The sequence below is a fragment of the Capsicum annuum genome, unplaced genomic scaffold, assembly GCF_002878395.1.
Source record: "Capsicum annuum cultivar UCD-10X-F1 unplaced genomic scaffold, UCD10Xv1.1 ctg995, whole genome shotgun sequence".
Lineage (NCBI taxonomy): Eukaryota > Viridiplantae > Streptophyta > Magnoliopsida > Solanales > Solanaceae > Capsicum > Capsicum annuum.
The window spans coordinates 3,393,279-3,421,030 of NW_025896043.1; positions in this window are offsets into that span (position 1 = coordinate 3,393,279).

Here is a 27,752-nt window from a genome sequence, read left to right on the forward strand (position 1 = left end):
TGAAGTATTGCACGAAACCTGGGAGAGATTTAAGAAGAAGCTGGCTCAATGTCCGAATCATAACATGAAGGAGTTCCACTTGATGGAGACTTTGTACAGAGATTTCAACTCTATGACAAAGCCAGTTATAGACAATGCTACAGGTGGTTCATTCATTGACCTCTCTTTTCTGGATACTTCAGACATGCTGAATAGAATGACCAACAAAAGTTAGGCTTGGCATACTAAGGATTCTATGGTGGCTAGTCCGACTATTTCTGGTGGTATGACTTTGGAGCAGCATAGAAAAGGGATGAGGAGCGAGACTAGGACATGGCCTACTTAAAGACACAGATGGACTTGCTGACCAAGCACTTGCTATCAGGCAAGACCAAAAATGGTTAAGGCTATGGAATCTGAGGGTAATGTGGCTATAATTGCTGATGTAGAGGCAAACTATGTGAGTAATCAAGGGGGTTTCTGAGGCAATAGCCAAGGGAACCAAGGTAGGAACTTTTATGACAATGCTGATTAAAAGATAAGGAGCAGAGACATTGGGGAAGCAATAATAACAGGAGTGGTTTGTATGTTCCTCCTGGAAGTCGGGATGCTGCAGCAACTAGCTCAAGCAAGATGTCTATTGAGGACATGATGGAAAGTTGTTGAAAGGAGTGAAAGCTATGAATTCTTTACCCTTAGTTAGTTGGTTAGCTCACATTCTGCTTCTATTAAGCAGTTGGAGCAGCAGATGAGTCAACTTTCTGCTACACTGAACCAGAGAAAAAGTGGTACTTTACCTAGTGATACGGTTCAAAATCTACGAAATGATGGATCATGTATGGTGATTACCACTCGGAGTGGTAAGCTGTTACTTGGCTTTTCTGTGGGAAAATCTGTACAAGATAAGGTAAAAGTTGATAAACCCAAAGAAATTAATCCATTGGAGTCTAAGAAGTTGGATAGTTCTGCTGATAATTTATAGAAGGAAGAGGAAGTGGTGTTAAATACTATCCCTAGACCACCACCTCCTTTTCCTCAACTATTGAAGAATAAGGTTAAGGATGCAAAATTCGGGAAGTTCATGGAAATGCTCAAGCAACTGACAATTAATTTTCATTTGATTGAAGCACTATGCAAGGTTTATAAAAAACCTCATCACGAATAAGAGAAAGGTTAGCAGTGAGCTGGTGTAAAATCTCCACCATTGCAGTGCAGTTTCCACATGATTCTTAGTGCAAAAGAAGGCTGACCCAGGAGCATTCACTATTCTGTGTAAAATTGGGTCTCTAGATGTTGCAAAGGCATTATATGATTTGGGTGCCAGCGTGAATCTTATGCCACTAGCTGTATATAAGAAGCTCAGTTTTACACCTACTAACATGGGACTCGTAATGGCATATAGGTCGATAATGCGGCTGGTTGGAACTTTGCATGATGTGTTGGTGAAAGTGGAAGACTTTATTCTTTCTGCTGATGTTGTGGTATTTGATTGTGATGTGGACTTTGAGGTACCCATTATTTTGGGTAGGCCATTCTTAGCAACAGGAAGAGTAATAGTAGACATGGAGTTGAATGAGCTTAAATTTAGGCTCGGTAAGAAAGAGGCAAAATTCAAAATACATCAACCCATGTCGCAACAAAATCATATAAATGTCTTCTTGATCATTGACATCTTCTTTGATGATGGAAAAAGGGGATCAACAGGTTGTCTTAGCGAAGTCTGAGTAGTCAAGATGACCCAGTCGATCCGCGACAGTAAATCAGGTGCTATTGGGAGGCAACCCAATGTTTTTATATTTAAGCAAGTGTTTTTATTTTTTAAAATTAGGATTTAGTATAAAGAAGGTGGAAAAATGAAAAGGTCAGCTGGAAGGTCATAACGACATCCGTGACAAGCTGTCACATCTGTAGAGAGCTATCACGATTATTATCAGTTAGATTAGGGTGGAGAAATTCTCTACTTAAGGGTGACGATGATCATGACGGATTATCACACTCATGACAAGCCGTCACAAATCACTGTCAGCCCAAAGCCTAAAATTTGAAAACTGGGCCTAACTTTAAGTAGATCCGACCCGACCCAAATTACGAACCTTTTCAAATTTTCACCATTTTTAACTTCTTTTTCTTTATTTATTTCTTTCCTTAGTTAAAACATTTCCAATCCTTTGCAAAAAATCTCCAAGAAAACAATATTCCTTTGTGTGTGGGGTACACTAAAAAATCAAGAAATTTCTATAATTGATCTCACTGTAGACTTCTCAAAGGAAAAAAAAGGAGGAAAATAAGGGCAAGAATAAAAGAGAAGAGCCAAACAGTAAAGAAGAAAGAAAAGAAAAAAAAAAGGAAAAAAAGAAGTCTGAGAAGAAGGAGCTGAAGAAAGCAGGATTGGAGTCCCTAGCTGATACTAAGAAATGGGAGGCAGCTATCAGAGCCAGGCTTGCAGGTGCTTCATCTAGCTAGGCTCCAACAACCACAAAGCCAGATGCTCCTGATGGCGAGAAGACAACAGATGATGCAGTAGCAGGGTCGAAGACCCAGGATCCATATGCTTGACTGTCTTCAGGCATACCTCAAACCTTAGTGCATCTTATTTTTTATTTGAAGTTAAGGGGGTAGGGTAAATTATTATTGTAACATATTCTGTAGATAATTAGGAGTAGTACAAGTACTTGAGGCAGTTAGCTTATTCTGTGATTTTTGAGTACCTATCCAGTGGTCTGATCTATTGTGTACTATGTTAATTGCATCCATTGTGACCACCGTGTATCTTTTTGTAGCGTTAGTATGGTAAATGAATGACCTGTGTTAAATAAGTGCATGAACCAGATAAGTAGTGATATGCAAGATACTTGTGTGCCATGTGTGTGTAAAGTCTAACTCAGTTCACGTTGTGCGCTTAATCTAGAACTTACCCTGTTAGTCATTCCATAGTCATAGGATAGGCATTAGGAAAGGATCATAGGTCGTTTTTGCATGTTAGCCCATTTTAGCCTAAATTTCCTTCTTAATGTGAATAATATCCCTTGATGCCAGTTTGAGCCTCAATAGCCTATTTCTTTCTTGTAAACCTTTCACCTTCCCATTTATATCATAATGAACCTGTCTTGGCCTTGGTCCTCCTTGGACACTATGCACCTTGACTTAGGCAAATAACCTAAGTTGAGGATGGCTATTATAGGGGTACGTGATGCAATCTGTGTATGAAGAGAGGTAGAAAAACAAGAATGAATAAAAATTTGGGAGCGGTGAAAAAGAAATAAGAAAAGAGAAAACTGAGTGAAAAATAATAAAAAGATAATCACTTAATTGAAAAAACCGTATCCATCTTGAGCATGCATGATAAATAAAAAAGGAAAAAAAGGTTAAGAGTTGAAACCCCAAGAGTCTAATGTAGTGTCAAGGAGGCTTAGTCACCCTAAAATATCCATGAAAATCATACCAGCCCCTAGCTTACGTTACAAGCTTAAGAAAAGCCCTATAGTGATCCTAACTGACCTGTCTGAAGACTTAGGTACTGACTCTAAGGGCAAGCCTATGGCTTTTGATGTGTAACGTTGGAACTTTATTCTGAGAGTAAGTTTTGTGTTTATCCATGTGTTTACAAATTCTGATATGAGTGAAAAAGGGATTTCTTTGTTGTGAGGGCATACTAGGTATGTTGCTAATCACTGTCTTGTTCGGATAGTGTAATTTAGGTATCTACTGGGTTTTTATTTCTGAAATTTTTGCCATATTTTGATCCTTGTGAGTTGCATGGGTGTTTTCAATAAAAGACACTGTTGCTCTTATTTTGATTGACCTGGGAGATGGTGCATGTATTTTGAACAGATATGAGTAGTTAGCTACCGAATTGTACTTTGTATGCTCTTAGTTATGTTATGGTTTCTTGAGGATAGTCAATTTTTTAAGTTGAGGGTGTTTATGTGTGAGCCCATGCTAACATATTTGAAGCTTTTAACTCTAAATAATTGCAAAGTCTTGAGCAAATTTAGTTGTTTTTGATTAGTTTACTTCAATTTTGCAGAAAAAGTAGAGAAGAGGGGGAAACACTAATAAAGGAAGCAAAAAGACTAAAATGAAAAGCATATAGAGAGCTAAGTGTGACTAACGACATCCATGACACATCATTAGCCGGGTGATAGGCTGTCACGGGTGCCGTCAACCCTTAATAGAAGATGGGAGTTGTAGGAAGCTTTGTGACAACCTTCATGACACGCCGTCAAGATCCTGATAGGACGTCACCATCATCGTCAACCTTAGGCAGCAGAAGATGAAATTATAGAGACGCTGATGACGTCCATGATAGGCCGTCAAGGGTGCCGTCGTCTATTCCAAAGAGAGTCTGAAACATTTAATTTTATTTCCTTATTTAGGATTTACTATTTTAAATCCTTATTTTAGGGTTTTTATAAATATGAAATTATCGAGCTATCCAGCTATCTTTTGACATATTGACAATATATGATTCTTTTTCTCTCTCTCAGAACAATATTTTAGAGTTTTACCTTGTGATTCAATTACAAGAACACTTTTAATTTTCTTTATTCTTGGAAGTTAATCTTTCCAATTATGAATTCAAATTGTGTGCTTATTTCTTGAATCATGAGTAACTAAACACTCTTAACCTTGATTATGGAATCTAGGGTTAGGTCATGATAAGGTGTTAATTAATTACTCAAGGTTTAATAAGTCTTAGAATTTCTTGATAATTCTGAGATTAGAATTTATGTCGGTTGGTTCCAAACAATAGGCATACCTACATTGGTTTGCTTCAGAAAGAAATCATAAACAGTAGGAAGTGAATTATCAATAGGGACTCGAAAAGGATTCATTTAATAATCAGCGCTTTAACAAGGTTGATTAACTTGAGGTAAAATCTGGGCAGTGAGTTGCGATTCCCTAAGTCCAAATGGATTAGGAAATTAGATGCTCGAATAAGTTGAGAGACATTTGATCATATCATCGATAAAGATAGCTTGTCATCCTAACCACCGTGAGAACCTTGAGTTAATGGTAGCATTTGTCATGTTTCATAAGCCCTAGTGAACATAATCCTGGTTATCTCATAAAATCTTGATTACAAACATTATGTTCAACGTGATAAATAATTTTTTTGCAAAAGTAAAACCACTATTTCACGAAACAGTCAACTACCAGTGAATTAAATCATAAACAACTTGAGTTCGCACTCTATTCCCTATAGGATTTGACTCCAACCTATTTGGGTTTTATAGTGACAACGATATCTCACACCCATTCAAGAGTGTAATTTGAGCATTATCAGGTTCATAAGAATAGTGTATGGAATTGGGGTACAATGGATTCCCCAAATTTGTAAAACATTGCAGTAGGGGTACAAATGAATCCCTAAATAATTGGTTTAGGTATAGAAATTGGTAATAACCTCAACCCACATGCATAATTGGTTTGGAATGTAAATTATCATTTGGTTTGGATTATTTCTTTGAAACTAATGCATTGAATAATTGGCTAATTGGATAATAATAATGATCTTGAAAACTTTGCGGGGTGCAAAAGACTCCCCCCAAGTGAATTTTAATAATGAATTTAGCGGGGTATGAAGGAACCCCCAAAGTGTTGGCTAATGACATTGCTTGTAAGCTATAGTTGGTATGATGATACCACTTAATAATGTCTTAATAATTGACTCTTGAAATTGATGGATGAAGTAGATGTTAAATGTTTTAATTGGGATTAAAGGGGGTTGTGTTAGCTAGTTGTGAAGGTGTGATCCGAAGGACTGATACTAGAAACTCATGTTGGCCGACTTAAGGTTTGTTCTTGATTATTTTGTGTATCTGGGGTACAAGGTAATCCTCAGAGTGTATATATAATTGTATCATAGTTGGCTAAGGGTACATGAAAATCACCAACCTTTGATGATATCTCTGATTTATGTGGCTAACACACACTAGGGAGCGTCCAGAGGGTGACAATGGACCCATATAGCCCATGGGTGTATTTCATGATGTTCAAGCTACATAAACAAGGCTACGGTTTTGAAATGCATGTTATGCCTTGTTTCCTATCTCGGAATGCGATATATGTATATGTATATGAATTCGATTATGTGCATTGGATTTGATTAATTATGCCTATGTGTAACGAAATCTATTATGTTAAGTTGTTTTCAAAAATTCTGTTAACTATGTTATATAAAATATATGTTATTTTTTATTGTTCAAAATACCAATACTTTCCAAGTATCCCCCTTGTATTACAAGTTCTGAGGTATAGTCCCATGGTTCATCACATCAGTAGAAACTATGGATATGACAGTTGGTGAGCCATCTATCTTTCGAAAGACATGTTATTCATATGTTTATCTAATTAAGTTTATGGTCGAGTCGGGGGCCTTTTCCTGGTCTAGGCACTTAGTTCTTAGTATAGGCTTTCGTAAATGGAATTTGAGTATTTTCCTGGTATAGACACTTAGTTCTTAGTACAGGCTTTCATAAATGGAATTTGAGTATTGCATTGCCATAACCTTATTGATATATATTGGTCATAAGATCAACTTGAATTTCTTTATATCATCCATACTTTGATTTATGTATGGATTATCCTTATGATAGTATGCTAAGGGGTCTCTTGGGCTGTCATGGTTTGGGATACCCGTCGTGGCCAGGGCCTCGACTTTGGTCGTGATACTTTGGTTCCTTATTGTAGATCATTTACTTATTGTTCATCAATAATCAAACTCATAAGAGAGTGGTTAGCTTCATAAAATACAATATGCATAGATTCTTCAACACATAAAGTCCTATTATAGGATCTATAGGCATGACTGGTGGGAGAGTATCCATGAAATATACCTTCATCAGCTCGAGGGTCGAATTTCCATAAATTATTCTTATCATTGTTGTGGATGAAACATTTACATCCAAATGGATAAAAATAACTAATGTTAGGCTTCTTCCCTTCTTCATAGATCATAAGGAGTTTTCTTTAGGATTGGTCTGATGAGACATCTATTGAGAATATAACATCATGTGCTTACTTCTTCTGCCCAAAAATAATTTGGTAGATTACGTTCTAAGAGTATGGTTCTTGCAGTTTATTGCACTGATCAGTTTTTCCATTCCACCATACTATTTTACTATGGAGATCGAGGAGATGAGAAGTTTTGAGAGTAGCCATTTTGAGAACAGTATTCCTCAAAATTACTATTTTCAAATTCACCTCCATGATCACTATGAATATAGGTGATGAAATGTCCTGCTTCTCATTATACATTTTTTTACAAAATATCTAAAAATTAGTAAATGCCTCATGCTTGTGAGAAAGAAACATAACCCAGCTAAAATGAGAATAATCATCAACAATAACAAATATAGATCTTTTTCCACCAATACTTGCATTCTTGGTGGGGCCAAACAAATCCATTTGGATTATTTAAAGGGGTTTGGTAGTAGTGACAATGTATTTGACTTTGAACGATGTTCAATTCTGTCTACCTAGTTGTAAAGCATCAAAGATGTGATCTTTTTCGAACATGAGTTTCGGTTGACCTTTTACCCACTCAAGTCTAGAGAGTTTCTCAATGGCATGCATATTAGCATGTCAAAGCTTTATGTTCCACAACCAAGTGTAATTGGTTTGCACTGTGAGACAAGTTAAGTAACAAAGTTAGGATTATTATGAACATAAATACAATCAACATGTTCACCGATAAAAGAAATATCTCTCCTTTCATGTTTGATGGAGAAACTCTCAGCTATGAAGGAGACTCCAAATCTTTTATCAGAAAATTGACTGATACTGAGCATGTTATGTTTGAGTCCATCGATATACTTCAATGAGTTTGCAGGAGGAGTTGAGCTTCACTGAGCCGACTCCAACAACGTCATCCTTTGGTATTATCACCAAATCTAACTGGTCCACCTTTTATTTTCTTTAGAGAACAAAAATTTTCTTTCTATTCAGTCATATGTTTGGAACATCTATTGTTGATGACCCACATTCCTTTCCTATAGTTTTTGCAGATATGTTCCTGCAGAAATAGAAGATTAATTTTATTGAGGTACCTAAGTAGTCTTGGGTCTTTAAGGATTAGATGTATGTTTTTTGGGTCTCCAAACCCACAAACTTTTAGATTTTTGTCTACAGTTGTGTGATTTATGCCCCTTCTTAAAATAGGTGTAATAGATTGGCCCTTGAAAAGAAAAGGAGGTGTTCGCTGACTTAAATGAACTTGATGAGGAAATTGATTTTTTTTAAATGAGTTGGATCATATGGAACTGTGACTAAATGATTTTCAAATGTTGTTTAATTGCATCTCACACTATCAAGTTCTTCTTCAAGTAAGTCAATTTTGATTTGATATGCTTCAAGTTTGATTTTGCAGTTCGTTCGTTCCTCTTTAAACTTTTATTTTAACCAAGCTTTCCGGTTTTTGTTTTTTTAAGCACGTTTATTGTATTCATCAATAAATTTTTGAAGGTCATCAACAATCATATCAAGATTTGTTTGAAGAATTTTGAAATAATGACAATTGTAGGGCCTTACCTCACTTGATTGACCTTTTTCCATAAAGTACACGTTTGCATCTTCTATTTCTTCTTTTGTTTAATCTTCATCACTCTATGCCCTAAAGTTTTGTTTCTTCTTGATGATCTTCATTTAAACTCTGGACTATTTTATTTGATGTGACTAGGCTTTCCATTGTAATAACAACGATCATCATTCCTTTTGAATTCATTGTTTTTGAACTCTTATGGTCTTTATTGCCTTTGTGTCAAGATCTTTCTTGCACCCAATTTACAAGAGCCATACCCCAGTGTTGTCTTTTTCCAGGAATTCTTCTTCTTCAGTTGTTACAGCATTGAATGCCACTGGTTTCTTTTTTGTCCTCCTTATTTTACTTGTTATAATACTTTCATTCATAGGAAATGAGATCACCTCATAGTTCATCATAGGTCATATTTTGGAGATCTCCATCTTCTATAATTGCAACTTTGGTATCCCATTCTTTTGGAATGCTTCTCATGAATTTCTGAACTTATAGGCTATGTGGATAGATCATACTTCTTGACTTTATTTCACGCAAGATCTTGCTAAATATAGCAAACATTGATTTAAAATTTTTGTTTTCTTCCACTTTGAAGAGTTATATTCATTAACCAGAGCACTGGTTTTTACCTTTTTGACTTTGGTGGTTCCTTCATATGTTCCCTCTATTTTTCCCATATATATTTTTTGGTTTCATTGGTTGATATGTTATCATATTCTTTACTCCTAACTGCACAAAGAAGTAAACTTATGGCTCTTGCATTAGTTTGAATTACCTTTTCTTATTCTTTGGTGACTTCGAAGTTCTCAAGGTCTTCTATTTCAACACTGCTTGATTCCTTGTCTTTCTGTTTTTCTTTGAGTCCTATAATAGGCTTTGGTCCCATCATAATGACAACCCATGCTTGGAACTCATTTGATTGAACGAAGATTCTAAATATGCTCTTCCAATAGGAGTACTGTCCATTGAAGTAAGGTAGTCTTATGGAGGAGTGACCATCTTGAAGAAGAGCACCTTGAATTTGATAGTTTACCATTGGATCTTTGCTCACGTTCTTTTAAGAAACACTATTAGTAAAACCTGCTCCGATACCAATTAAAAATCAAGAGGGGGTGAATTGAAAAATTCCTTTGAGTCGGCTGATAAGTCTCCACAGACGACTTTCCTACAAATCCGAATACTCAATAAAAAAAATTAGATTTAAACAAGTAAGCAAGTAAATAAGTAATTAAAGTAAAGACATAGGAATTTTATCCTGGTTTGGAACACCAATGTGGTGCCTACTTCTAATCTCCTTGGGTTTCAATAATTTCCTTAGATCTTTTCAAAAGTAGAGTTGGAGTACAAGTGTAGTGAACAAGTTCTGAAGCGTATTTTGATTTTCAAATTTGTGACATAGCCTCAACCAGTATGATTAAGTTGTCTCAATCTTATTCTTGTGTAACAATTGAAAACTAAGAAGTACAAAGCTTTATGGTGACTAAGATTAAGACACACTAAGAACTTTGAAGTTGCGCAAGTGCTTTGACCTTCAGTCTTTTTCTTTTATACTCTTCAGTTGCTTCAACATCATCTAATCATAAGGAAACCCAAGGATTTCTTCTCAATCAATGGTTTGAATTGATTCCTTGGTTAAGGGATTGCACCATATGGTATGTCCATATCAGATATGTCCTTACATGGTGCAACCTTCTTTTCACAGCCATACATGTCCATATCATAATTGTACATGTAGGGGGTGTGGCCTTCTTTCCATTTTGCTTTATCATGGAAGATGTTATAGTGATTCATTCTTCAATGATTTACCTCATATTTGGGGATCTAATGAGATTCACGATTGATGCATTTCCAAGTTTAGTGTTGGCTCATTTGTACTTATTTTCTTGTATGGGATATTCTTGGAGAACTTAGGAGATCGTAGCTTGATTCTTTAGGGATTTTTTAATTCAGTTGTATCTTAAGTATATCCTGGAAGATATTTGTTTATTATTTTGTCGTTATTAAAACATATTATGAGAATATGAGACTAATACAGTAGTTAATAACATGCTTGGAAATATTTGTGGGCGGTAACACCAATCTCTAAATGGATTGCTCACCATGGTGACATTCTTGATCTGCCATGTGTTTTGCAGATCTATGACTTGGGGGTGGGGGAGTTGATGTCTTGTATTTCTATTGCTTTTGATGGGACCAAATCAACTATGAAATTCTTCTATGTAATTATAATAAAAATAGAAAAGTCTGTTTGATGAATTATAACAGTGTTGAATAATACTGGATAGAAATTTGTAGGGATGTTTCGGTATTAAATTTTAAAGATATATGACAGTATAGATTATGTTCCTAGTAATCTTTAGTATAGGATTACACTATTAAGATGTAAATTTTCAGTACAAAAATAAACATTAATTTAATGTCTTTCAAAATTCTGACAAGTCATATTTTAAATTTTCGCTTCAGTTTCCTACTAGTACGGTTGTTGTTGTTGCTGCTTGCTGATTCTTCTATAATCTAATGTCTTTCCAAATTGTGACCATTCATAGTTTAAATTTTTTCCTTCACTTTCCTTCTACTGCTACTTGATTTGATATATTCTTTCCATAAGCAGGTTAATTAATGTAATTACAAGTAATTTTATTTAATAGAATTATTAATAAACAATAGTTAATAGGTTATAATCAATTAAATTAGACTAATGATTAATTGTATTTGACGTATCTTGTACACAAGAAAGTTACTTAAAATATAATTTTGGGTATTTATTTTTAATTGTATTCTTTTACGCACTTAATGTTCTTTTAAACTAAAAGAAAATTGAAAAATAAAATATAGTTGTATTTATTTTGCATTTGTAAAGATCTCATTTTTATTGTTTCGTCTAGAAAGTTTAATCATTTTGAAGAAACAATTAACGGCTGATGATTTTCATAATTTTCTTTTGCATGTTTTCTGTTGGGTTCTTTAATATGAGTAGAATAGAGTATGTGCCTGCACGATCCAATTAGCTGGGTCGTGAGAGTTCGATAAAGGATTTGTAGTCAATTCAATTATGGAGATATGTCAAGATTCGTGGTTATAATTCTGGCAATTCATCGAAATTTATGTTAAGTCAAGTGTTTCCAAAATCTGACAGTTTATTAGGACTTAAGTTTTGACAATTAATATTTGTCATCCCTTAAAAAGTTAGTGATTGATTTAGCTAAGCATTTCTCTCATTAAAACTTAGCTAGGGATTTTCCATATGTAACATTCCTAGTTAAACCATAATCCTTGAAGGAAAAATTTACGGACAATATTGGTTCTTCTCACAATATTTAGAGTTCTTTGGTGAGCAACAAGATGAGTTTGAATAGCAACTAATCTCTATAAGGAAGGACCAAAATGTGGACACAATGATAGTCTCAATTCTAGTGTTCTCAGCCAACAACTTTGACATTGAGAATATCAAAAATGGTGACACTAGTGCGAAGAGTTGGGAAAACATGAAGCATGACAAGAAGGTTACATCCCCCTCACGCTTTATTAGCCCCTAAATCTGTACCGAACCGCCACCTTGGTAGTTCTATCATTAGCTGCAGGACATGTTAACTTAGAAGACTACTCCAAACAATAATATACCAAAAATGATCTTCTTAATGAACTTCTAACTAATAATGTTGGGAAGTTGGAATCTCTTACATATGCTAGCATTAGTAGGAATTATAAGTCATTGGAGGCAATTATTTTTATTAAGATATTCTACAAGATGCAGATTCTTTTGAGGAAAGAGAGGAAGTTGAATTTTTGGATAACTGTTTTCCTAATGCTGTTAGGGACGTTGACAACTCCCCTAGACAACAAAAAAGTAGAAAAAGCTAAAATAATAACAAAACTTTTAGACATCATTATTGGGATGATAAAGTGTATGGGGATTTTATCTCAAAACAACTACTAATGAGAGTACGCAAAGAAAAAGGTCACAAAGTTCAACGGAACTAGAAAGAACTAATGGATTTTCAAGACCCCTTAATTAAGTTCAAAGAAAGAGACTGATAAGAACCAAATTTATAGATCTGCAAATTTTATGGCAGGTCAAGAAGGTCATCACAGATACTGAGCAGTCCATCGAGAGATAGAGGTTGCCATCCGCAAACATCTTTTAGCATGCTTTTGATTATAGGATGAAGGGCATGATCAAACATGTAAATAAAGGAAAGAAACAACATGTTAAGTATTGGATGTTACTGAAGAAAAGATTTTTAAAAATTATGGAAGGACTTATGCACAAATGTTATTACGAGTTTGGAGTTGTTATTGCATCCACTCCATTCTTGGAGCTGCCTAAAAATCTAAGTAAAAAACAAGAAATCATCAATCCGGTCCTCTATTATTTTCCCCCAGATTTAATAAAATAATAAATCCTTCCTCCAGAGTAGATTTCTTACTGATTACATAATTCTAGAGCTCTAAGATGATATATCAAAGCTGTTGTGAGAGCCTTATAAAAATCTAAGTAAAAAACAAGAAATCATCATCTGCTTCTTGCTCATCATAGTTCCTCTTCATTACTTCATAGAATGGTTTGTCGTAGAGCTTTCCCATCTAATTAACACCAATTGGATCAAATCTTGGTAACTCCTTTAAGCTATCAACCAACTCTTTTTGAGTGTATTGTAGCTCATCATTACTATTTATTTCCTTCATTGTCAGAGTATGATTTAATGTTTCCAAATTATTGTATTCTTTTTCATTCTCTCTTAAACTTTTAAGGGGTTTTTCTACCTTTACCAAACTTGTTGATCAACTTCATCTATTATATGTTTCGTAACATTCAAGGACTATGCATTTGTTTGTGAGGATTTGTTTACAAATACTGAATTGTGCACTTGTGATAAAATCCTCACAGACAAGTGCATACTCATTGAATATGTTGAAGCATATTGAAGATGAAGGTGATCAAGAAGTTTTGAAAATGATGGATACACTACTTAATAGTTTAAGAAAGAAAGAAGAAGAATACAATGGTTTGGAAACACTAAATCAAACTCTGATAGTAAAGGAAAGAAACAGTAATAATGAGCGGTATAATGCTAAAAAAGAATTGGTTAATGGGTTAAAAGAGCTATCAAGAGTTGTTCCAACTTCTATTAGGAGAATGGGGGAGCTAAACAACAAACTATTCCATGAAGCAATAAAGAGGAACTATAATGAGTAAGAAGCAGATGGAAGAGCTATAGAGTTATACTCATAGTGAGATGAGTACATTAGACACCCTGGATTGTATCCCATCAAAGTCTTTATGGTTAATGAGAAATCTTAAAACGTGATGGATGATGAAGATGAAAGCCTAAAAGACTTGAAGAAAAATTATGGTGAGGAAGTTTACAAAGTTGCCACAACAACTTTTATAGAGTTACCATGTATCATCTTAGAGCTTTGGAATTATGCAGTAAACAATAACTATATTCTTCATGAAAGAGTTACTGTGTTACTAAATATGTGGAAAACTATGAAACATCTCAACAATTTTTAAATGGACGACTCACAATCCATGATAGATCTTCTTGATCTGTCATGGGTTTTCAGATCTAAGACAGGTGGGGAGTTGATGTCCCGATTTCTTCCACTTTTGATGGGATAAAATTATCGATGAAATTTCATCTTTCAAATAAAAATTAAAATTCAAAAGTTTGTTTGATGACTTTTTATAGTGTTGAGTAAAAGTGTATTGAAACTAGATAAAATTGAAGGAAAGGTGTCATTTAAGTCTTGAATGAAGTATTGGTGACATTGACCAACTTAAAGGGTCAAACATAATTAAGAAACTTGATTAGATTAATTGTGAACTTTATTAATATTTTCAAAACTTTCTAATCTTTTCAGAAATACAAATGAACCCACACCCCCTTCTATCGAAATCAACTGTCTCTCCCCTCTCTCTCAACAGTTTTTCCCAACTAATAGTTCTGAAAATTTCTCCTTTCAATCCCCACCTACTTCAACCTCCGGTAATAAATAGTTGTTCTTTGTGACAAATATCGACTTTCAACCATCAATCAACGTGACAACCTTGATCTTCGTCCATAACAACTTTGAGTTCTTCATCATTCCTTTTCCTCTTTCACATGTAAAATATTATGGCCTTTTTAATTTTGAAGAAAAATAGGAACTTGAGCCAATTTCTCTTCTAGTATTGGTTAACAATTTCAATAATTATTAATTTAATTTGAAATGTGTTCTAAATAAAGTCCTAATTTCTGGTATTTCTTCTCTTCTCTTTTTGAAGTGAAATATGATTTTTTGTTGTTTGTTGCATTTTTTGAAGTTTGATTTTTATTGTTTATGTCTGTACAAAAACAACAATGATGTTGGTGTTTTTGGTGTTGCACCCATTGTTTGGTTGATTTGTTCTTGTTCATAGTAAAAATGGTGATATTGCTATTGTTCTATTGAACAAAATCATGCTACTATTTTTTGTAATATATTAACTTTTTGATGCAATAGATTAACCTTCTGATGTAATAGATTAATCATTTGATACAATAGATTACTATTTGATGCAACAAATTCACTCTCTGATGCAAAAAATTAATTACTTGATGCAACAAATTTACCATATAATGCAACAGATTAACAATCTGATGTAACAGAGAAACCATCGAATTAAAAAATATAATGCAACATACTAACCATCTAATGTAGCAAATTTACCGTTGAATTAAAAATTTGATGCAAAAAATTAACCATATGATGCAATCGATTAACCATCCGAGACAATAGATTTACCATCGGATGCAGTAGAGAAACAATCTGATTAAAAGTTTGATGCAATAGATTAACCATTAAATTAAAAATCTAATGCAACAGATTAACCATATGATTCAATAGATTAACCATCTGATGCAATAGACTTACCATCTGATAAACAGAGGGACCATCTAATTAAAAATCTGATGGAATAGATTAACCATCTGATACAACAGATTTACCATCTGATGTAATAAAGGAACAATCAAATTAAAAATCTAATCAAACATATTAATCATCTGATGCAATAGATGAACCTTCGGTTAGATAAAATCCTATCAACTATTAAACCAGGACATATCCAAGACTTGATTTTTTCAACTGATCATTCATGTGTCATGATAGAAGGCCCTTGCATTGGAGGAAATCTTAACAATATTGACCATTAATAACAGTTCCAATAGATCACTCATATGTTGCAACAAATGTGTGATCTATTACACAGACTAGTCATCTGTTTCAACAAATGAGTGATTTATTTTTATTGTTTCAATAAATTACTCATTCATTGGATTAGTTATATGTTGCCACAAATCACTTATATATAGCAATAGATGCGTGATCTGTTGCACAGAACAATCATCTATTTCAATAGATAAATGGTGTATTTTTATTCTTACAACAGATTACTTATCCATTGCAATAGGTTAGTTTATGTTATAACGGATAACCTACCTGGTGCAACAGATGTCAGATCTATTGGAACTATTATTTTACTATTTTCCATGTTAGATATACTGTTATTCTATTTTAATGATGCATTAATTAATTATAATCTATTTTATGTTCCTATTACTTTTAGATTGTATGACTCCCCAAAAAAACCTAAATTAAGTCCAAGTAAAAGAACAATTGAAGAAGCTAGGCTACATCCACCACTCTATGAGCTTATTTTACAAGTGTTATCTCAATCAGAAGCAGAACATAATGAACATAGGGATCAGAAATGTTTCAAAAGAGATGATTCAAATGCTAATAGTCCTTCTAACAAAGAGTTGGTCAAAACCTTTAGCATTGATAGTTATCCTGTGAGAATGCAGTGCGATGGTGCCACAGATTTAATGGGTGATTTCGTGGTTAAGTTTTCCATGAGAAAATCTTTTGACACCTTCAAAAAAATACTTTGAGAATAAAATTTGGATTATTATTTTAGGGACAATTACTTTGGGCAATATCTTGATATGCTAGATGACAACAATGCTCGTTTCCATATAAAAATCATATATGATCTTCTCAAGCATAGGTTTATGCATGAAAACAAAGATAAGATCGATAAAGTATGGAGAAATTACTATGGCATGCCTATTTTTTTGGGTTGGAAGGACTTTGCCATAGTTACCAGACTAAGATGTTACCCTCCTTCTCCTTCTCAAGTTATACCTATTCTAACTCCAAAAAAGCTCTTCATACAACCAAAAACAACAAATGCAAGTAAAGTGATCCTGAATAATTGGTGTCCCTTTTTGGTCCAATCTTCAAAAATAAAAATTTGATAGAAGCGTTGAAAGGTAAAAGACTTTCAAAGAAGCAAAAGTAATCATTATGCTTGGTTTGGTTTGTACATAATATTCTATGGGCGAGAGACGTTAACAGCAATATACCACTTGGTTTAATAAAGCTCTCCGAGGATCTAAAGGCATGTAACATGTATCCTTGGGGTTATGAAAGCTTTAAAATGAGTGTCAAATATTTGATGATTCCATTAACACAAAAGATAGACAACTTATATGGCTTTCTATGATATTTCATAGTAAATATTTCTTTAATTATGATATGATTCATCTTTTTTATTCAATAATACCTTTGATTTATTGGCGTTATTCTGTAGGCTAGGGTGTTTAAAGCCATTCCTTATTTGAGACAACAAGTGAACTACCTGGAAGAAGTTTTCTGTCTCAGAATCTTGAGGTAGTTGTCGGCCAAAATTGATAAAAATGCAAAATTTCCTAATCTCTTCAACCCAATAAATGCATTAAGTCTAATTCTAATTAAGTTTTGATTTTAATTAATGATTTTTTTGAATGATCTAATCAATATTCTAATATGTACTAATTTATGTTAGATTGTGCATCTGTCGCTTGTTCCGACTAATTGAGAGTTGAAGATTCCATTTTTTCGTATTTTATGGTCTGTATAAACTTTATTGGACCATAAGGTCATTAACATAATAAAAATAGAATTGTTTGGAGCAATAACCATCACAAGAAAAATAATTTTAGAGGTAGGCATATTATTGCTGATGGTGTTAGTGGTGATAGAGCTGTTAGTGATGGTAGTGGTGCTTCCGTTGGGGCTAATAATGCTCCTCTTACAGTTTTTAAAACAAAACATTATAGGTATGATCAAACCGGTTATAAAAAATTTTACCCTCCTAGCAAATGTTCTGCATACAAATGACAAGACTGCAAGGCGAAACATGATGTAGTGATTAATACTATTAATGCATTAATGACTTCTGTAAAGGAATTGACATCTAATAAGGGTGTCATTCCATCAAAGAGGATTTCATATCCATCCACTCCATTAGAGATTAAGGATAAGAGGAGAAGGAAAGTAATTTTCAAGTCATTATCAAGAAGTCAAAAAAGCAAAATTGCAACTCTATTGTCTTTGTGTTGCACAATTGAAAGATGTACAAAGTCCATAGGAGAGCAACATGAGATGAAGACAATGAATATATAACATGTGTTCCAACTAACAAATAGACACATATCTATTTCAACATACAACCTATTTGCTAAAAATTATAAAATAAATATATACATCTGTTGCAATAGTTGACTAACCTATTGCATCAGATACAATATCTGTTTCAATATATGTCTTGTCTATTTTAGAAAATCAAGTAGCACTATGTACTGTTTTGTGTTTGTACCAGTAGATGACTGCTGCAGTAGATGGATCATCTATTAGGACAAATTAAATCAAGACTTCTTACTGTTTCAGTTTTCCAAACCGATGAGTTATATGTTGCAATAGATGGTTCATACATTGGAAATTATCATGCAGGTCTTCCTCATATTTTAATTTGTTCCAACAGATGATCCCTCTATTGAAATAGAAATATAATCCATTTGGGATAGTTTAAGATAAGAGGAATACCTATTTAATTTGCTAAAACAAATTAGTGATCCTTTTCCATTTTTTTGTATCTTTTTTATTAGCATTAACAATTCTTCCTTTACAAGTGGATGCCACAGTAGAAGATACTACTGAACAACATTGACAATATGCTACTCTTCAAAGATCTACGATGATCGATGCCGAATTTCATAGCATCGAATGAAGAACAGCTTGTCCGTATTGAGTAGATCTTTATAGCTTGAGTCTGTCAAGGTAATAACCTCACCCCTACTTAGGAATTATTGGCATCAAAACTAAAATTGTTGATTTATTTGTTGAGATCTGTACCCGTAACAATTTTTTACATTTAATTTATTTGTTGATTTATTTCATGTAATTTTTGAATGATTCGATTTATTTTATTTTTTCTACGAATTTTATTTTATCTTTAGATTTGAGCTTATTAATTGAAATAGAATACTAGATTCAAATATTACAACAGATAAGGTATCTGTTGCAATAGATGACATATCTGTTGGAAAATATCAAACATATTTAGACATATGTTGCATCATGTAGGTCATCTATTGGAATTTATCAAATAGGTCTTCCCAATGTTGTAACAGATAGACTTAGATAGAAACATTGGCATAATGCAATAGATGACCAACCTATTGCAACAGATAAACTATCTATTAGAACAGATAGAATTTACTACAGATAGATAATCTGTTGCGTTATAAAAAATTCAACTTTCATCCAACAAAAAACATTTCCACTACATGTAAAGTGAAGTGGCTTAAAATAAAATTTTTTTATGGTGTTTGTCTCTCTACATCTTATTCTTTATACACAGGCTCCAAGTGTCCAATTAGTACCCTATAAGCCTAGATCTATTGCATGTTTGCAATAATATTTTTTCACGAAAAGGTTGTTGGCTCAGCCATTTTTGTGCCGATCAGCAAACATTTGATGTGTGCAAGCACGTACGACGCGACAACTTTTTTATTTGTTGGAATGTCCATGTACTTGTTTCTATCTTCAAAATCCCATGTTTTCTTTGTCAACACTTATGCTGGAAAATGATCTATCAGTTTACTCTACCTCAACAAATTGGGGAACAACTCTAACAGTGGCTGCATGTGGGTAAAAAAATGGCATCATCGAAGGAAGGTAATTTGTAGTCATTTACCTTGATCTTTCCCTCCCCGAGTAGTATCTCAACAACCAGAAAATATAAGACGTCCACATTCATGACTGCAAGAATTCTCTTTGCCTTGGTCAAGATCTTGTTGTATGGATATGTCCTCTCCCGTCTAACATATTCAATCATTTTTTCATCCTATTTGGACCCAGAAACTAACAAATTGAATCCTGGGAAACTAGGAGTTGACTCTAGCTTAATGAGCTTATCGTACCTATCCATGAAATTATTGTAGAATTTGAGGTCCATTATCCTATCGACAGCATCATAAGCTTTTGGGTATGCTAATTGCCTGCCCCTCATGAGGCGTAGAATTTCTTCAACATACTATGATATTAGAAGATAATTTTTAAATAGGTTAGTAATTTTAAAGAAGAAAAACATAGTGGAAAGATGCAATAGATGATCTATCTGTTGTAGAGGGTTCTCTGAATATATTCATAGATTCCCCATCTAATGAAACTTATGCGATAGATAGGTAATCTATTGCAACAGAACCACCACCAGTTGCTAAAGAATACCCAGCTATTACAACAGATGACAATCTCTTGCGTAGCTTCTTCTTCACAGGGTAGATTAGAAGGCTAGGTTAGGAAACGTAAACTTACCTTATCTACGTACCAGTAATGCATATCTGCCATATTCTTGAAGTCTTGTGTGAAAAAGGTATACATACTGTAATCTTGTATGTGTTGCTTGGAATTCAAGGCCCGTCATAGATTTCTCTTCTTTTTGGCTCTAAGTTCTACGTATAACCCTTGGATAAATACCTAATATACCTTGATTCTTTAATTAGTGAAGATTGATGGTGAATTTCTTGAATCTTGACCTTGACTTGATTGACTAGGGTTTGCCCTTAAGATGATTTTAGTGAATAATGAGAGTATTTTTCTTATTAACGGGTTTAATCTCATGTTTTGGGGCTGAATAAAAGTGTGAAAAATGTCCCAAATACCTATCTGGATGATGATTTAATTACTAAAAAATATGCCCAACAATGTGCATACCGATGCACTGTGTCAATGGCATCAATTCGATAACCATTGCACCATGTCGAGTTCGCATAAGTTCACTGAAATTACACTAAAAGCTAGGGAAAAATTATCCGTAGATGCGATGGGTGACGAACGCGTCGAGATCGCATTGACCCACTACTTTGGTCACCTGACAATGATACAAATGTGGTCTAAAAATTTGAAACTCACCCGAAGTAACCTATTGACACACCTGATCATGATTCTATCTAAAGATCGGCATTTTAAGGTTATAAGGGCCATAAAATAGGGTAGCCACTTATAATAGCTAGAATAAATTCTAAGAATACACACTTAGCTGAAATTTCTAAGTTTGGGACCTCTTTTAAGCATTAACAGACTAAGTTTAGGATGTTGTAGGGTTTTACAATATCTCCCCCTTAGGAAGATTCATCCTTGAATGAGACTGACTAAGTTGAGAATACTGATGGATTGAATTTATATACTGAACATGGACAACTGAAGCATGATTACATGGCTGAAAGTACCAATATACTGAGTTATCATACTGAACATGCATAACTGAAGAATGACTGAGTTCTGCAGACATGACATATGACTGAGCTATTTCATGAAGGTATACATGATATGAAAATGCTATGCAACTGAACTGTTACAGATTTGTAAAGGAAATCTAAGCGTGTAACTGAGTAAATTCAAGGAAAACTGTTACCTTGAGTTGAGTCTGAGTTTGCAGAGAAGAGGTGATAATACTTGGTCTACATATCTGCTTCTGCTTCCCAAGTAACTCCCTTAACGGACTGATTTGGCCAAAGAACTTTGACTAGAGGAACCTCTTTGTTCCTTAGTCTGCGAACTTGAAAATAGAGAATTTCAACTGGGATTTCCTTATAAGAGCGGCTGTTCTAGACATCAATGCCCTCTATCAAGACTACAACTTCTAGGTAAGCTATGTACTTCTTTAGCAAAGAGACATGAAACACTGGGTGTACTGAAGCTAAGTCTGAGAGCAACTCCAGCACGTAAGCTACCTTTTCGAAACGACTAAGAATTTTGAAAAGATAGATATATCAGGGACTGAGTTTTCCTATCTTGGAAAACCTCTTCACTCCTCTCATAGGAGAGATTTTCAAATATACATAATCACCAATCTCAAACTCGAGATCCTTTTTTCGCACATTTGTATTCAATTTCTATCGGCTCTAAGCTATCTTGAGCCTTTCCCTGATCAACTGAACTTTTTCTAAGGCATAAAATACCAATTTAGGCCCTACCCCTATGGCCTCACGCACTTCAAACTAACTAATGAGAGATGTAGATCTTCTCCCATAGAGCTCCTCAAATGGAGCCATCTGAATGCTGGAATGACAACTGTTATTATATGCAAACTCAATAAAATGAAAGTCACGCACTCTTAACATATCTTCTAGAGTCTGGGTGGTCCTTTCTGCTTGACCATCTATCTGAGGGTTAAAGACTGTACTAAAATAAACTTGGTAACCAAGACCTTTTTGGAAGGCTTTCCAGAAATGAAAGGTAATCTGGATACCACTATTTGAGATAATATATATGGGGACTCCATGTGGTCTTATAACACCCAAAATCTGGTACTCGTAATGCTACATAGTGCTAACAATCTCAAATGACCACTAGCTAACCCATGACTGATATCTGTAACTGAGTACTGCATAATATATTATATAAATATAGAAAAAATGATGAAAGGCCATAAGCTTCAAATATATGATAAAACATAATATCTAAAAATATGGTATATTAATACCAAAATTGAATTAACTTTCTGAACATGCTATAGTTTGAAAGCCTCTAAAACTAAACTTTCTGGATAAGAAGTTGATGGGATATGTCCCCAACTAACTCCAACTACTAAAATAAATAAGTACTAAATATATGAAATAATAAAATCATAACATCCTCGAATGATGAGGACTTACTACTGACTCTGACTGCTGAAATTTGAATGATACTGATGCTTTGGAGCTCGTGGTTCTGAACCTATGGTATAAAAATATGATAGAGCAAATGTTTTAGTATGATTGAATATACTAGTATGCAAGGTGAGCTAAGCTGAATACAAGGGTTCATATTCACGAATAATACTAACTGACTGAGTAACATGAATGTGAGAATACATGCATGAATTCGTAACTGTAAATGAGACCATGATAATGCTGACTACTGAGTTTTTATACTGATAACATGGATTTATGATAACTAATATAACTGATATAACTAATACTGAGCGACTGTGTCTGAAAGTTTAAGTTCTGATGGAACAAGCTGAGTTCAGTACTGAGCTGAGCGACTGTATCTGACAGTCCTGAATTCTGTAGAACTAACTGAGTTTTATTATTGAGATTGAGATTGAAATTGTGGAAGGTATTCATATAACCAACAATCCCCAATTAAAGAATTATTGCTGAGTTGGGGTCCAATCTGTAACCCTAATTGGAAGGGTGTCAATACCACGCCACTAGTAAGGATAAGCTGTTAGTGACCCTGATCTAATAGGTACTCTAACGAGAATGGTGGGACCCTTATCTAATAGGTTGAGCCACCTCATCTACCCTCATCTAGCAGGTGTTATGTCTCAACCTACACTGGCTACGTAGTTCTAGAGCGCAAGGATTTCTTCTAAGAATCACACCCTCTACTAGTAGGTGAGTTCCCTTCCTTGGGCTTACTCAGTGTTGAATCCTACTCCTATCTGAATTAACACTAAACATGATTAACTGAACTGAACTAGACTGAGTTCATTAAGTTTCGTTAACTGACAGACTACTATTGAGATCTGATAACTGACTGAGATTACTAAGATTACTGAGATTTCTAAGATTTTTGAGTTTTCCTGGGTCATGTAACTGACTGAATTCTATTCAATTTTGAAGCTGACTGAGAAAACAACTAATCATGGCATGACTGAGATTTATCACAAAACTGAAGCTTGCTTTAGGAACACAGCTAAGTTGTTGGGTACAAGTACCTCAGGACTCGATAGCATGAAACTAAAAAGACATGACATTTCTTGGACACATAACCATGGTCAATAATTAATAGAAGTATCATTGGGGATTTTCATGAAGTATTCACATACCACAGGCTTACACATGAATAAGAATGCATATAAATATGTCATAATTCCCTAAGCCTAATCTCATAAGAATTACATCAATACATTACAAGGCATAACAATAGCATGGGAGTCATTTTGAACATAATGGTAACATGAATTCATCATTTCGGTTCTATTGAGTCATAATGCACAAGTATTATTCTCTTAGACATTTTATCAAACACCTAGTATGCATAACTTAGATCTTAGGCATGATATCAAATTAATACCATATGATTTCCTAATTCAACTCAATTTCATAAATTTTAACCCATATACTAGTGTAGTTTCATGAAAAACACATAAAACCTCCAACTTGGGAACCCAACAAAAATAACTATATGAACATAATCAATCCACAACATAGACATCACAATTTCATAATTTAAAATTGGATTATCGGGCTTCATGGATGAAAGGAATCCATGAATGAATACTTGACATTCCTTGGATGGAGAATTCGTGAAAACTAACGATAGAATCTCTTGAATTTGAAGGTCCTATGAAAATCCTAGACTTGTTCTTGTGAGTATTTGAGAATAACAATAAAATTTTGGTGAAACTAGGGTTGAATCTCGTGTTATAGGCTAATATTGGGGTGGAAAATTGACCTTTTTACCCTTAAAAACACGGACATTAAATGACTGAAAACTGGGCATCAACGTAATTAGCGACATGGCACGTCAATGCATTGATGTGATACCCGACATGTCGCGCCATGATCGCGCCAAGCCTCAGTAGTTTTACTGGAAGTCCCTACAATAATGTTAACTAATGCTATAGGCTATGCGGCGCGCTAAGATTGCAGTGATCTACTATTTTGGTACAGTAAACGTGGTCTAAATAAGTTTTGAAAAATCCAAAACATGTTCGGGAATACCTCTTGACCTTCCTGATCATTAATCAACAAAAATATAGACCATTTAAGGGGGTTAAGGTCGTGAATTAAGAGTTTCAACTTTCGAAGGCCAAAAATAAACCTAGTCTAGAAGCTTAGCGAGGAATTTTTAAGTGTGGGACTACCTTGACAAGCTTAAAGGACTGATCTAAGCTTATATATTTTGTGGGGTCTTACAATATCTCCCCTTTGAGAACATTCATCCTTGAATGAGACTGACTGAGATGGGAAAAATACAAACTGAAGTATATATAGTACATGAATAACTAAAGCATGATTTCATGATTGGCATAACTGATAAACTGAATATATCATACTGAACATGCATATCTGATGCATGCGTAACTGATTCATGAATGCATGAATGAGATTTCTGATAAGATGAGTTTCTCATAATAAGGATGCATATTTGATCCATTAATACATGACTGACATGATGCATGAACATATGACTGAATATGCAATGAGATTTGATACCAAGTTTATAATAGAATTCGAAGCATGAAATTGAACACTAAGTTAGTAATGAAGCTTAACATGATAACTGAGAAACCTTAAGAAAAGCTATTACCTTGGGCTAAGTCTGAGTTAGCGGAAAAGAGGTGAGGATAATTAGTTCGTATATCTTCTTTTGCTTCCTAAGTAGCTCCCTCAACGTACTGACTTTGCCAATGAACTTTGACTAGAGAGACTTCTTTGTTCCCCAGTCTACGAATATGATAGTCAAGGATTTTGACTAGAATCTCTTCGAGAAAGAGGTTGTTCTGAATGTCTATGCCCTCTATAGGGACTAAAACTGCTGGGTTACCTATACACTTCTTTATCAAGGAGACATAGAACACTGGATGAACTTAGGCTAGATCTGAAGGTAATTCAAGTTCATAAGCTACCTTGCTAGAACGACTGGGAATTTTGAAGGGACCAACATAGCGGGGACTGATCTTTCCCTTCTTTTTGAATCTCTTCACTCCCTTCATGAGAGAGATATTTAGATAAATATAGTCACTAATCTCAAACTTGAGATTCTTTCTGCGCACTTCTGTATAAGACTTCTGCCAGCTCTGAGCAGCCCAGAGTCTTTCTATGATCAACTGGACTTTTTCTAGGGCAACGAATACTAAGTCAGGCCCTACAACTGAGACCTTACTAACTTTAAACCAACCGATTAGAGATCTGCCTCTCCTACCATAGAGATCTTTAAATTGAGCCATCGGAATGCTGAAATGATAACTGTTGTAGTATAAAAACTCAATCAAAGAAAAGTGATCATCCCAACTACCCTTGAAATAAATTGCACACACTCGCAACGTATCTTTTAAAGTCTGAATGGTCCTTTCTTCTTGACCATCTTTCTGGAGAAAAAAAGCTATACTGAGATGAAATCGGGTACCAAGACCCTTTTGGAAAGCATGCGATAAATGAGAGGTAAACTGGGTACCTTTGTATTAAATAATGGAGAATAGAACACCGTGTAATCTGACCAAATCCCTAATATAGAGTTTGGCATAATCCTCAGCTGAATAAGACGTATGGACTGTAAAGAAATTAGCTGATTTGGTTATTCTATCTACAATAACCCAAACTGAATCATGCTGGCTGCGAGTATGAGACAAACCTATCACGAAGTCCACGTCACTTCTTCCCACTTCCAAGTAGGACTACTGAACTCCTATATATACCCACTAGGCTTCTGATGCTCTATCTTAACCTGCTGACATGTAGAGCACTTAGCCACAAACTCTACAATATCTCTCTTCATCCCACTCCACCAATATATCTACCGCAACACACGATACATCTTAGTGGCCCATGGATGAATTGAGTAGCGCACACCATGTGCTTCTGTAAGAATTCGCTGCCTTAAGTCATCTACACCTGGCACATAGAGATGACCCTGACAACAAAAAAAACCATCTCCCCCTTGGGACAAAATCTCTACTTTCCGATCTTTGACTGACCCTTTCAACTTAACAAGACTGGGATCTCTATCCTGATTATCTTTTACCTCGGAAATTAGAGATGATTCTAAGTTGTTCTGAACCCATATATTACTTTTTGCTAAATGGACTAGGCGAACACCTAGTCTGGAAAGATGATGGGCTTCCTGAGCCAACTTCTTCTTACTGTTCTCAACTGAGCAACACTGCCCATAGATAGTCTACTGAAGGCATCGGCCACTACATTAGCCTTGCTGGGATGATAAAGGAGACTCATGTCATAATCTTTTAGGAGCTCTAACCATCTTCTCTGATAGAGGTTAAGATCTTTATAAGACAATACGTACTAAAGGCTTTTATGATCTGTGAACACATCTACATGAACCCCATACAAGTAATGCTTCCAAATCTTTAAGGAAAAAACTACGGTTGCTAACTCAAGATCATGAGTAGAATAATTCTTTTGATGGGGTTTAAGCTATCTGGAGGCGTAAGCTATGACCTTACTATGTTGTATGAGGACACAACCCAAGCATACTCTAGATACATCACAATACACTATGAACCCATATGTACTATCTGGAAGATCCAAAACTGGAGTTGAGGTGAGTCGAGTCTTCAACTCCTGAAAACTCTTCTCACAATGATCTGACCACTAAAACTTGACTTTTTTTTGAGTTAATTTGGACATAGGAGATGCAATAGAAGAAAATCCCTTAACAAACCATTTGTAATAGCTAGCCAGACCCAAGAAACTCCTAATATCTGATAGAGATATAGGGAAAGGCCAGTTTCTTACTACTTCGGTCTTTTGAGGATCAACTCTAATTCCATCACCAGAAACTATATGACCAAGAAATGCTACTGACCTTAGCCAAAATTTTCACTTACCAAATTTAGCAAACAACTGATGATTTCTAAGAGTCTGCAATTCTATTCTGAGATAGTCTGCATAATCGTGCTCACTACGGGAAGGATGTCATCTATGAAGACTATGATGACCATATCTAAGTACTGCTTGAACACACGATTCATCAAGTCCATGAAAGTTGCTGGGGCATTGGTAAGACCAAAGGACATAACTAAGAATTCGAAGTGACCATACCAAGTTTGCTAAGCTATTTTTAGAATGTCACATCCTCTAACTCTGAGCTGATGATAGCCTGAACTGAGGTCTATCTTAGAGAAATAGATGGCACCCTGAAGTTGGTCAAACAA